The sequence below is a fragment of the Haliotis asinina genome, chromosome 5, assembly GCF_037392515.1.
Source record: "Haliotis asinina isolate JCU_RB_2024 chromosome 5, JCU_Hal_asi_v2, whole genome shotgun sequence".
Taxonomy (NCBI): Eukaryota; Metazoa; Mollusca; class Gastropoda; order Lepetellida; family Haliotidae; genus Haliotis; species Haliotis asinina.
This window is the reverse complement of record NC_090284.1, coordinates 13,961,305-13,975,287: the sequence shown is the minus strand read 5'-3', so window position 1 is coordinate 13,975,287 and position 13,983 is coordinate 13,961,305. Positions and strand designations below refer to the sequence as shown.

Here is a 13,983-nt window from a genome sequence, read left to right as displayed (position 1 = left end):
ACAAAACAAACAATTTGTTTTGAGGACAAGGACAAACGATAGGCAAACTGTTAACAATAACAACCTCCTGGCTGAAAGGATCTGTATGCTGTGGGCATACTGCTCCAGGCAGGTGTTGAATTCATCTCTGCTTCAGTCAACAAGGCATCTTGTACTTCAAAATAACAAGCAACTATACATTCCTCATCGATAGTTCATCACCAGTGAATGTACTGAGAGGGATGGAGATGAATGCCATGGACATGTTGCCACTGTACCTGTTGTCCAACATACTGTATACTACAGCATATAAACTTACAGATTCAGAGGAAGTGTTTGGGTTAAATCATGCTATTCTGAACGTGTTAAACAGCACATCACCACCTATACATACATTACGGACCTTACTCCATGTATCATGCTAGCTTACGACCTTTGTCAAAAATGCTTTATGCACATTTTTTAGCATTAAACATCGTGTCAAAGCGTCAAGCTCCAGGTGACAACAGCCAAGATGTCACTTGAATTACGGCACACAATCGCTCAAAAAAGATGGAAGTAGTAAGTTATAATGTTGATTTGACAACTTTTTTGAGTACTGTTGTTGTTTTCTTCAGCTTATTCACGTTGATTAATTATCTCCCCGAAACATCGTTACTTTGCTCTTTGACAACTTGATGATATGGATCCATTGATGAAGCACATGTATGACTATTAGAGGTGTGACAATACAGAAAATTCACGATACGATATGTATCAAGATATCTTGGAAAGATGAGATATAATTCGATTCACATCATGATAAACCATCTTTGGTTATTTCTTTAAAAAATGTACATTTTTATATCAAGCAACAGTGCAAATATTGAGATAACTGTCAATTTCTAATGAAAACTAACAATACGTATCACGATTATCGATACTACGATATATCATCATAGCTCTAATGACTATGAGAATTTTTTCCAATAAAATTGGGAATATAATTTATAATTCTAATGCTGTCAGGTTTAACATATTTTTGTGGACATAGATACTATTCTCACTTAGCATACTTACGTTTTACATGCAAGACTGTAACTGCCAAATGTCTGACATCCAAGACTGTAACTGCCAAATGTCTGACATCCAAGACTGTAACTGCCAAATGTATGATACCGGGGGTTGGCTTATGCACCACACATACCAATTTGACACTGATTTTAGGGGTCAAGTTAGGGGGTCGGCTTATCTATGGGGTTGGCTTATACACAGTAATATATGGTAGCTATCAATTCGTATTCAATTTGATACTTTAGATAATAATGGACAATTTAACTATAATGAACTTTATTTGAGTTTCCTAGTTTCTGTCAATCAGAAGATCGCCTTTGCCTCAATTAATACAAATATGGGTGGGACAATTCATTTAAGAGGTAAACAAAACCTTTCATAGCTAGTAGTACATTATCAATATTGTATCTGGAATTAAACAGAAATTTCTATGCACCATAAAATCTTTAGTTTGGATTTTTTAAAATTATATTTGTTTAGTAATTAAAACATTACAAAAATATTTTTCACAGATCTGTTTATGTAAGCCATCCTTATGATCTAGATCAGACAGCAACATTTGTATGAAGACACACAAGACATCATGATATTGCCTCTCATCCCAGCCTAGCAATTCTGTGTAAGAATTCAAGACCTCACTCTTCCATGATTAATCTCAATCCCTGGGGATCAAACTCAACTTACTTCCTTAGATCTGTTTCTGAAGTGTTACAATCTTTTGTCTCAGTAGGCAGCCAATCGATACCTACTTTCATCCTCCTGATGTATTTATTTCAGGAATATAACTGTTTCCCCGCGAGTCTGTTACACAATCTTACCGCCAGACTTTGTAGTGGTCCAAGAATTCTGCTTATTTCAGAACTATGCAACAACCATGTTGTCAAAGTCAATACTTCTATTTCATCCCAGTCCATATGAAGGCCAGCACAGCAGAAAAAGAAGAGATGTATTTTGCTATATATTTGCATTTCCTGCCGATTTTCGATAATATATTTTGGGGATCTATATGGGGATCAACTGGGGATTAAAATGGAGATCCAAGGTGTCACCTATACCAACAGTACATACAATGAAAAGGATGCATGATACCTTCAACTTACACAGAGACCTCCATGTTTGAAGTAATGCTTTATCCATTCAATGAAGATAATCTGACATGGACTGTCTAAATACTCACTGTATTTCATATCAGAAGAGAAATATCGAACAAAAGATGGGGATGACCATCAAGCCATTCTACTAGAACACATGTCACTATACATTCCTAGATGTCATATATCTTTATTTATAGTAAGCAATGGGCCTTCATTGCTATAGTAGTTGAATCAAGGAACCACACCCTGTGTAATTATAACAGTATAACACAATTATCTCACTGGAATAGTCTGGATAACATACGGTTATCTCACTGGAATAGTATGGATAACACAGTTATCTCACTGGAATAGTGTGGATAACACAGAGTTATCTCACTGGAATAGCATAGATAACATACAGTTATCTCGCTGGAATAGTATGGATAACACAGTTATCTCACTGGTATAGTGTGGAAAAACATGGATATATATATCTCGAATAGTATGGATAACAGATATCGCACTGCTATAATATTCTGGAAAACAAATGGATATACAACTTGAATAGTATGGACAACACAATATTACCTCATCAGTTTAGCCTGGATAACACAAAATTATCTCACAAGTATAGTCTGGATAACATTGTCTTCTCACGATTAATCTTGATACCACATGTATACATGACTGGAAATGTCTGAATAACAGGAATAACATCCTAATTCATTAGAATTTTTAAAACCACTGGTAACATGTCTTTTAGTGGCATTTAGAAGTTGTTATGTATGACCAATATCTGTTATGGATTAAAAAGAATTAAAGAGAAATTTATTCCGTAACAGATATTGTTCACACTGATAACATGTCAATAATACGTATTATGTATGCTGTTTAATTATCTGTGTGTTTCGAAACTGTTCATTTATTTCCTGTATTCCAACCACCACCTTGTGAATACTGAACTCACGCCTACTTGTGTCACACGAGGATCTGGTTGTACATCTGACCCCCATACAGATCACAACTTGCTGCCTTCAGGTGGATGAGTCACAACAATTACAGATAAAAAATGTTCAACACAGCCTTCATAAACATTCAGTGACATTGTATGAAATAGTCATAACTTGCGCCATATTCAAAATAGGCAGGTAAGCTCTCTTTCTGTCAGTAACTATTAATTATTTATATGTAAATTATTCATGACTGTCAATCCACTGACTTCCTGACCATTGTCTTGAGATTATTCCTGAGCTCTATAAGGTCTCTGGAGGCGCCAGTGATCTATGAAGCTCAGGTGGTAAAATGCATAAGGTTATTATAGGGTCATTTTTGACCAATATGGCTGCGAAGAATCTATCCATGAACCTTTGTTATTGTTTTATTGTCCTCGTATTGTCACAGCGTGTGGAAGTGGCAAGCCCTTGTGATTGTGCGAGTGGTGTATTCATGATCGTGAGTATCTTCATGATTTTGGGAGTGGTGCGATCATGACTGTGAGTATGTCATGATTGAGTGGTGTATTTGTGATTGTGTGAGTATATTCCTGATTGTGAGTATATTCCTGATTGTGTGAGTGGTATATTCCTGATTGTGTGAGTGGTATATTCCTGATTGTGTGAGTGGTGTATTCCTGATTGTGTGAGTGGTGTATCTGCAATAGTGGTAAAGTAAGTCAGTGGTTCATTTGCGTTTGTGTGAGACATACTTGAGTGATTGTGGTGCAATGTAACACCCCTCTAGTCTCAATTACTGATATGAACAGTCTCTGTAAGCCATGAAAGTGTTAGACTTCTTGTCTCAGAGACTGATTTCAATGCATTCTGTAAAGCATGAAATTAAAGTGTGAGACTTCTTGTCTCAATGGCTGATTTCAATGCATTCTGTAAGCCTTAGAAGAGACTTTTAGTTCATATCTCTTATCTCAATCACTGGTAGTACACTAGTAAGAAACCACAAGTCTCAATTACTGACATGAATGCTCTCTGCAAGCCATGACAGCAAAGACCTCTTTGTCTCAGCTAGTAATATCAATGCTCTCTGTAAGCCATGATAGTGAGAGACCTCAAACCTCAGTTACTTATATCAAAGCTGCCTATAAGCCATGATGGTGAAAGACCTCAAACCTAAATGACATATCAATGCTGTGTAAGCCAGCTACCTCTATTCTCAGTGACTTATATCAATGCTACCTGTAAGCCATAACAAGAGGCGTCAAGAGTCAATTACATATATCAATGCTCTCTGTAAACCAGCTATTGAAACACCTGAAGTCTCAATTGCACATATCAATGCTCTCTGTAAATGAAAGACGTCAAATCTCAGTGACCTATATCAATATATTCCATATATCTGTAAACCTGCTAGTGAGAGACCAGGTGGGTAATGGGAGGAATGAATTACATAGGTTGCACAAACAAGTGTTCCTGGTATTACTCATCCAACACCACCATGGCCGTCATCTCAACAGGTGCCCTCTGGCAGACAGCTGGGTCTGGCAATGTAAATCTCACAGCTGCTCTACGAACCTTATATACATGTGCGGGAATCAAGAGTTGGAGCTAAACTAGTTATTGACCTTAAAATCTTTGACTGTGTAGGGCACAAAAGCCTATTTGAGTGAATTTATCAAAGGGGAAGTTTACATTAACGACTCAAATTGGAATTTTATGTCAAGGTCACAAATGTGGATTGGATGGTCAATGTGTCCACTGGCTGTGTGCTGCACAGATCCTGCATATGATGGGATCCTACATGGGTGGATTGGGTGGTGGGGGTGTTTCTTTCCCTCTTCCTCTGCCCCACCTCTCTGTTTCTCAAAATGACTTAAGTCTTCACACTGAAAATTCCTGGATCCGTCTATGTCCTATGAGGAGGTTTGGGAAAAGTGAAATGTGTGGCTGGATGCTTAATTAGTACAGTTTCGCACCACTCTCAACAACTTTGGCAAAATCACTGAAGAGGACACACATGATATATACCCATGTGGGAAATCTAACCTTGGGCCCTGCTCTACAAAACGACAGTGACCGTAAGATGATTTTAACTCTCATCCTTCCACATAGACTTACAACTGTCCTAGCGTTGGACTGATGAGTGAACATTTTAACCACTAGGTCACCAGGGCTGTTACCCACCGCAGGTTGGATGGGAGCAAAATAAGGGACATGGGAGTGGTTGGTCAAGGGATGATGTTGCATACTCAGCGAAATCAACAGGCAGACATTTTCCATGATGATATTCATATCAACAATACCTCTGCCACCTCTCCAATCTTGTATGACAGGGTGGCCTATTTAGGTTACAGTTTACCAGAGGGAACATTTCTGAGTCTGTAGCTATTGATGTGTGAGATGTTCAGTGATGGATTAAGAAGTCGTCCTCTGCCCCCCCTGAGGGCAGTCCCATGTTTTGGAGTTGGAGCACATACCGGAAGTCAATACTGTCACATGCAGGTCGGTGATCAGGCCATTAGCAGTGAGATATTTCATTCAGGAGATCAACACTGTGCCTTAAAACTGAAGGCGGTTATTGAATATTTGATGTTTGGAAGCCTCACTCCGGACCAACAGGTCAGACAGCTATTTCAAATATAACATTCAGGCCATATCAGTTTTTCATGGCTTCTAATTAAACACATACCCAAACATTTCTTTAGCAATGACAAAATTCCTTTGCTTAATGAGGAGCCAACCATCACCTAAATGCTTGAAGGGTAATGATCAGTTTTAGCATATTTTCTAAGGAGACAATAGTTTCCATAAAATGACAATTTTTATGATATCGATCCTATATGTTTGATGGCATAAAACCTAATCACTCCTATATTTTTAAAACAAGTCAGGCCACAATCGCAAATGTGCGTCTGATACACAGATCAAACATCCACTGCTACAGCACAGCAGACGCACAGATTTCCACTGCTGAACTAGGAGTTAACATTACTCCTCATCCTGAATTTTATTAGGCAGTCATTGTCATATAATACAAGCCCAGCTACACATGTGGGCTGGCCATGGAGAAATCCCAGTCTAACTTGACCTGGAATTCCCCAGAACTATTCCCTGGTCTCAGGTCTACCTGAACAAGGGAGCTGACAAGTCTCCCAATCAATCAGTCCGAGTGGCAGCCAGTCAGTCAGCAGCTCTATATCTGACAGCAGGCTAATGCTGGCTGTCCTGCACACTTTCATTCTGCTGCAGCCCCAGTGAGCTGGTGACCAAGGTAAGGTTTGTCCTATCTACCACCTTCCTCCATGCTGCCTGTGGAACATTTATGTGGGGATTGCCTTGTAGTCAGCTTCAGCAGCATGTGCTTCAGTGCAGAGGATGTACCACTGGGATCGTACTTCTAGACTGACGCTATGCATATGTGAACGCCTACATCTATCATTCAAGTACGTACATGGAGTATTCAGTGTGTCTTTAATGAAGTTCAATATGATATGTATGTGATGGTCCAGTCTTTCATTCATGAGTATGAAGTGTTTCACATGCTGAGCATTAGCATTTCAGTTTTCCTATCTTTTCGAAAATTTCTGAACATTACTAATCCCAAAACCTTCATGTCAATTACTGCAACTTCAGTCCCTTAAACCAGAAACCCTAGCTAGACTGCCTGCCAACAATCCATGCATTAACAGTAAGACCTATTTTCGATTCAAAAGACAAGCTCAGGTAGTATTAAAAAGTTCTATGCAAAGACGCCCACTATGAAGCATGTGACTGAATGATGCCACGCCCCCTCCACCAGCCCCATACCCTACAGAATCACCTGTTCTATGTCCGTATTGTAAACCCTCCTGCATCGGTAGCTCAGTCTACACACAGACCTCCACCAAATGCTTTATCACTTATCTCACAAAACAGCCTATGAGCATGCCTCTGTTGTGTTTATGCAAACACTGCTCTATCAATAATCTTAAACAAAAGCCATGAAGGCAAATTGGTCTCCTAGTTTAAAGTGTCTTGATATCAGAGTTTGCCTACAGAGAGGTTTACTAAGTTACACAGGTAAGTGTGGCTCTGTGTGGACAGGTGAGTTGAGCTAAAACTTTAGCAGAGTGTCAGCAACACTCGATTTGATGAAGATGTAAAGATGAGAGAATCAAATCAATATGTCACCGGATATCTAAATTAAAAAAACACTTAAGGAATGGTTAGATTAGGATGAATATTTGGAAGAATAACGAAATGAAATGAAATCAATATTACTATTTATTACCATGGATAAATACAGTTTGGATACATTCATAATAAAGAGTGTTTTCAATCTAATTTACATATCACTCAATGAAAACTATCACAAATTAAACGCTTGATACAGACACGTTCTAATGTTTTAAAGTACTATGTGACACAAATCAATATGAGATAAAGAAGGTACAATTTGAAGGACAACAGGGTTATTGATTTTTATACCTTGCGTGCCTGGCATGACAATGTTGCATGACACATGTCCTCCTTCATGTCACCATGACACTACCAGGCAATGGCTTATATGTGTATTGACAGAAGGTCACAGGATCTTTCAGTCTCTCGCCTAACTACAGGCAACAAACCAGGCTTGAAACATTAACGAAGATTTTCATGTTCACGGCTATTGCAAGAAAACACACTTCCTCTTACCAAGTTACTGTCCTAAAAATGATTACGCTTATTTTTTCATACTGGATAAAATATACAATGGTTCTTTCTAGCATAACTTCAACTTCTGTAAATAACATCATTAGGCATTCAATTTATACATATGCCTTATCAGTTTGTTTCAAATGTCAACAAACACTTAAATGCCACCCACATCTTTTTTGAAATGATTTTTTTGTGAAAATCAAATAAATCACTTATAGCAGCCTCAAGATGTCATGCAAATAATTCTATTGTCATAAATCTCCTACTCAGTTTTCCTCAGGGTGATATTTTCCTCAGTGGAACATATGCAGAGTGACCTTTTCCTGGATGCAAATAGACACTAGGTGTCATAATGCATACCATCAGTGGAATAAATATAGGGTAAAATAATGCATTGTCCAAGGTGAAATATATATAGGTTGACATTTGCCTGAATAGAATATAAATGGGTGAAATTTTCCTGAATGGAATACATTTAGGGTGAATTTTTCCTGAATAGAATATATATGGGTGAAATTTTCTTGAATGGAATACATACAGGGTGACATTTTAACGAGTGGAATATAGGTGAAATTTTCCTGAATAGAATACATATAGGGTGAAGTTTTCCTGAATGGGATACATATAGGGTGATATTATCCTGAATGGAATACATACAGGGTGACATTTTAACGAGTGGAATATAGGTGAAATTTTCCTGAATAGAATACATATAGGGTGAAGTTTTCCTGAATGGGATACATATAGGGTGATATTATCCTGAATGGAATACATATAGGGTGATATTATCCTGAATAGAATTATCCAGAAAAAAAATGATCTACAAGCATGTGTTGCTACCCCCCACTGTGACAGAATGACATTAGACTGACCCCTAGGACCCACTGACAAGTCTCGATACCCGAACAAACATGAGCACCCCTGCTCACATCCTTCAGACAGTCAAGGGAAGGGGAGTACAATAACTTGCCCTTACTCTGTAATAAACATTGTTTAACAGAATCAGATCACATGAGTGGAGATTACTTAGGGGCTGATTGAGTCATTCAGCAAGCATGTGACAGAGGGGTGAGTGAAGCACAGGTCCTGGGAGGCAGGGCCATGCTGACTACTGTTAATCTACTGGGATCCCAATGGAGGGCTAGCGTAGAGATAACTCAGGTGAGCTGATGAAAGTTATCAAGGAAAATACTTGAAACAAAAATAGGAACTGAATATTTAGTCAAGTACATTATGTGTGTTCAGGCAGGCAGCCTGTTCAACTCTAGTCAGAAGCAAGATTCTAATACCATTCTGTTCAGTCCAGTAAGATATGCAGTTGACTAATAACTAGTATTATACAGAAAAAAGTCACATGGTAAAAAAAAAGAAAAAAAGAAATAACACTAAAAAGTTTTCCTGAGACTTTCTTTGTTGCCAGAAGCTGAACCTAGACTTGCAACATTTGTGTGGGCTTTCATGGATATAGTTGCTTCAGGGTGTGTATGACAGACTAGCTTTGAAGATAACACAAACTCCTACTAAAGATGATACCGAAAGTCAAGTTTATGAGACAACTGTTGGCACAGACGTTCATATAGTCATTTCCTTTGCACTTGACTGCTTTATTCAACTGAATGTAAACATATCTGTCTTCACATCATAGAATATTTTCACACATGATATTTCTTCAAAGACATGTGAGTCTTAAGGTACCTTTCAGCACTAGTTATATGTTTAAAACAAGCTATTGACACTTTAGAACAAGGCAAAAAATAATTTCAAACGCTTTCAGTCCAATTTACTAGTAGCTTACTACTCATAGCAACTGGCACCAGTTCGACAGATTCCACTGTGAGATCATGATAATCTGATAATTCTGCTTCAAGAATCAACAGATTTGTGTGGTTCCTCTGACTGAAATCTGTTTATGGTTGATATAACCTGTCTGTATTGACATATGTAGTCCCTCTTACTCATTCAGAATGGTTGAGAATCAACAGCAACAACAGATTGACATTATCATGGTAGGACTGGACTTGTGTGGGCTTTCTTGGATAAATTTGCTTACAAATACTTTTTCCAAGTGTGTACTATTCAGTGTATCAGGTCCAGACCTACTGTCAAACTACATGAAGGATTGATTCTCAGAATCAAATACAGTCTGTTATGTCAAGAACAGTTCTAATCCAGAGGATGACTTGTTTTAGCCCAAATTATAGTTGATTTTGAATATATCACATATCAAAATGTCATCTAGTTGGATATGCCCAATCAGGTTACAGTTTTGGGGATATTTTCTCCACCACACTTAGTACAGACTCCTGTAACCAACTGACTGCATGTCAGATAAATGGGCTGTTCCATATTCTGTAGAACAAACTTAAGGTTACGGAGCGAAAACTGGCTTTTTGCAGTTTATATAAAGCAGGTGTATACATGAACATTGTGTCAAATGAAAGTAACTGCCTGCACTCACTTCAGTCTGCTTATCATATAGCTGATTATAACCTATGAATACACAATGCCTTTTTGAAATGGATCAAGTATCATAAAATAATTTTAACCTGCACAATCTTGTCAATGTGAAACAGCACCAAACAATGGTGTCTTCAACAAGTATGTACAGGTGTATCTATACTGGACAAAATAGGTTAGGGATATTAGTATTGTTATGCTTGGTATTTTATCAATATGTCAATGAACAAATAGATCATTATTCAAAATTTCAAAATTTATATATATCCCTAACTATTTTTCACCAGTATATATAAAGTGACACTCCAGTGATTGTAATTACACCTCAGTTTCCTAACCAGCTCCCACCTATCACAGCATACCTTATCTGTATAGGAATGAAGCTGACTGTGAAATACTTCATCCTGAATACATGAGCATCCCAAAGCCTCATTAGCATCAATCATTCCTGCACACCTCACTGGTTTGCCTGGGACTGTTGATTACACATTGATTACTATTTCACAAATGATAACAATACATACTGAATAATACATCATTAATAATATAATTGTTCTGATATGAATCAGTAAAATAACTACATGTTATAGATTTTATGACATTATATATGTCTATTTATTCCAAGTAATATTATTATTTTTATGAAAAATATTACTATCAACATAAAAGTTCTGATATAAATCAGTAACATAACAATATCATACACATTTGACGACATTATATGTTATTATATAACAAATAATAGTACTACTGAGAAAAATATCGCTATCAATATAAATTTCAGATATAAATCAGTAACATAATGACATTGTGTAGATTTTACAACTCTATGTATGCTACTGTATGCCAAAGTGAAAGAGTTGGATGGACAGATGGATGGACAGATGGATGGCTACATATTACTGAAGACCATAGTATTACAATATAGACAAATACATAATATTGCCCAAAAAAACAATGAAAATATTACTCAGGCGTATAAATGACCACAAAAGCAATATCCCCCGTATTTTAAATGACAAGAACAATGACAACATAGTACATCTTGAGTACTGACTTCCAATATACTTCCACATCATCATGTTGCTCAGGTAAGCCAACACCTTCATGCATGTTCACTGATAGGGAGGAGGTGTGTTAATTACCCTGGGTCAATCCCCGGCTAATGGGCACAAGTTGCCAACATGAATAATGTATGAAGTGTTTTGTGGACATCTTCCACAACAGAAAACGATTACCTGCACCGACCATGCCTGGCGCCATATTGAGATGACCCTAGTCTCACTAATGAATAGTTTCAGTGGCTAGGCTGGGGACAAAAGGGCATATCATTCTGGCTTATGAAGATTTAATTACCTGATTGTATAGCATTGTCCACTAACACACCAAGTCCGGGACTTGTAAGCTTGCATTCCTTGGCTATAAGTGTAAGAAATAGGGAAGAGGGTGTCAGGTACTGGGCCTTTAGGGTTGTACCGTAATTTTTCGCATCCCTGAATATGTTCTCCTGAATTTTAGAATTTGGACAAAGACCTTATGACTTTCATGTTTAATTCTGAACACTAAATAAACAAACTAAATGTAATCAAGTAAGGAAATGGTAAACAGTTCAAGCTTGTAGTAAACAGCTCCACAGCCAATTGCTACGCACTGTATGTGAGTATAGATTCAACGGTTTATCTGCCCACATGTTCTAACTACTACGAGCATTCTACAGTGCATCATGGGGAAAAAAACAGTAGTCAAGTTGCTCCATGTAAAATGGAGTACTTATAACCGCCAGGGTTTTAAATTTACTTACAGACTACCATCAACAGGGCCCACAATAGTTAATTCAAGTGATCCTTTGAGGAAATATGAGGGTCCTAAAAAGTAAAGGTGATATGTATTTTAAGTTGTTCACTGGTCATGAGCGGGGGATGGGTTAAGGTATCCTTGATGTTGGTTTACGTTCCCTGAGCCCAAAGGGCAAGGGGAACATAAATAACATTAACGATACCTCAACCCAAGGTCTCCAAGGGACCAGTGAACAACGTATTTATCTTACTGAACACCTCAATGTTAATTTTGAACTGTTTGAAGCATAGGTATTGGATCGTACACTTCAGCCAACCTGTGTGAATCAAACGATTCGAATCTTGCATCTTGCTGTTATTTCCTGTAGGTATTGTCTCAGTAATTCCCCTTAAAATTCACAGGGACTACATTTGAATGTTTTGTCAAAATTTATTTACTGGAAAGAGAGTCAAATGTTTTCATAACCATCGCCCGATTTTGCTAATGATTCAAGAAAAAAGATTTAGAGTTATCTCCCTTCCATCGATTTCCATCAGTAATTTCCGTGCATCATGCGTCATTTAATGTTATTTGAGATTAAAAAGTAACTACCATGAAGTACCGAGTGATTTGTTATTGGCAGCAGGGTATATTGCAATGTACCATGCTTGTAAGCAGGGAACACTGAAAATAACTGATGAGGGCTCAGCCAATCAGAAAACGACATTTATGTGTAAGGTAAGAAAAATATTATTGCATGTCCCTTGGAAAGCAACTAACTTTTAGTCTATGTCCATTTTTCACACTTGTATGTACAGAACTCATTTTTTGAGTTGCATTATACCCTGAAAAAGTCATAGTTTGGCTCCCTATCCTAGATCCCAAGCACAATTCTCCCTTTCTACCCTCTCAAATTTCCCTTTCCCAGGTTCTAAGGCTCCCTCTTCCAGCTCTCAGGACCCCCCATCCTAGCCCTCAAGGATCCCTATCCTAAGTGGCCAAGGCTCTCTATCCCACCTCCCACGGCTCTATCCCAGCTTTCATGGATCCCTATCCCAAGTCCTTACACTGTATCCCAGCTCTCATGGTTCCCTATCCCAGCTCTCAAGGCTCCCAATCCCATGTTCTAAGGCTTCCTCTTCCAGGTCTCATGGCTCCCTATCCCAGCTCTCACGTCTCTCTGTCCCAGCTCCCAAGGCTCCCTATTCTAACTCTCATGGCTCCTTATCCCAGCTCCTAAGGCTCTCTATCCCATCCCTCATGGCTCCCAACCCAGATCTCAAGGCTCCCTATCCCAGTTCTTGCACTTCACTATACCAACTCACACAGCTCCCTATCCCAGCTCTCACAGTTCACTATACCAACTTTCCCTGTCCAAGCTCAAAAAGTCTCCACTTCCTAATCAATGGAACAAAGCATCTGTGCCCTGACAGACTACTACTTGTCCAGCAGCCCATACATCAAAGCAGGACAAAGGTAGGTGTTATTTACCTAGATCGATAGCTATGGTATAAAAGAAAGTGAATGATTGGCCAAGTTCTCTACAGTCTGGAGGCTGGCAACAGTGAGCATGTCCAGATTGTCTTGGACAAAGCAATCAATGGAGGTCCTCAACACACAGACATAAGGGAGTAACATTTTACCACATATATTACAACTACATCACTGGCAGTGTTTATCATGCCTGGACAGACAAGCAATTGATCACTGGGATAAGAAGACAGGCTAGGTCAGCCAGCTCCTCCACAGGAGCTGCTCTGCCTGATAATGCCAGATACCTAGATTACCTATTCCTATGGTTGGATGGTTTGTTGTTTAATGACACACTCAGTAATATTCCAGCTATATGGCAATGGTCTGTAAATAACTCAGTATGGAGCAAGTGATCAATAGCATGAGCATCAATGTATGCAAATGGGATACAATGAAATGTTTCAATCAAGTCAGGAGTCTGACCGCCCAATCTCGTTCGTTGCCTGCATGAGTTTCTGATTATTTCTAACCCATATCTTCAT

At 38.3% G+C, this 13,983-nt stretch overlaps 2 protein-coding genes across 7 annotated transcripts in view; one reads left to right on the top strand and one right to left on the bottom strand.

The window, feature by feature from the left end:
* The window catches only part of LOC137285012 (set1/Ash2 histone methyltransferase complex subunit ASH2-like), a 97,564-nt gene that overhangs the window by 34,155 nt on the left and 49,426 nt on the right, over positions 1 to 13,983 (bottom strand). The window lies entirely within an intron of this gene.
* The window catches only part of LOC137283261 (transcriptional regulator ATRX homolog), a 49,752-nt gene that overhangs the window by 14,774 nt on the left and 20,995 nt on the right, over positions 1 to 13,983 (top strand). The window contains exon 1 of one of the 6 annotated variants that reach the window (XM_067814688.1): positions 3,089 to 3,256. The exons of 2 other annotated variants lie outside the window; for them this stretch is intronic. The gene's annotated coding sequence lies outside the window, so the exon portion shown is untranslated. Of the gene's footprint in view, positions 1 to 3,088; positions 3,257 to 6,230; positions 6,502 to 12,896; positions 13,449 to 13,983 lie in introns of those variants that run through there. 3 more of the 6 variants (XM_067814685.1, XM_067814684.1, XM_067814690.1) reach the window with 3 other exon arrangements.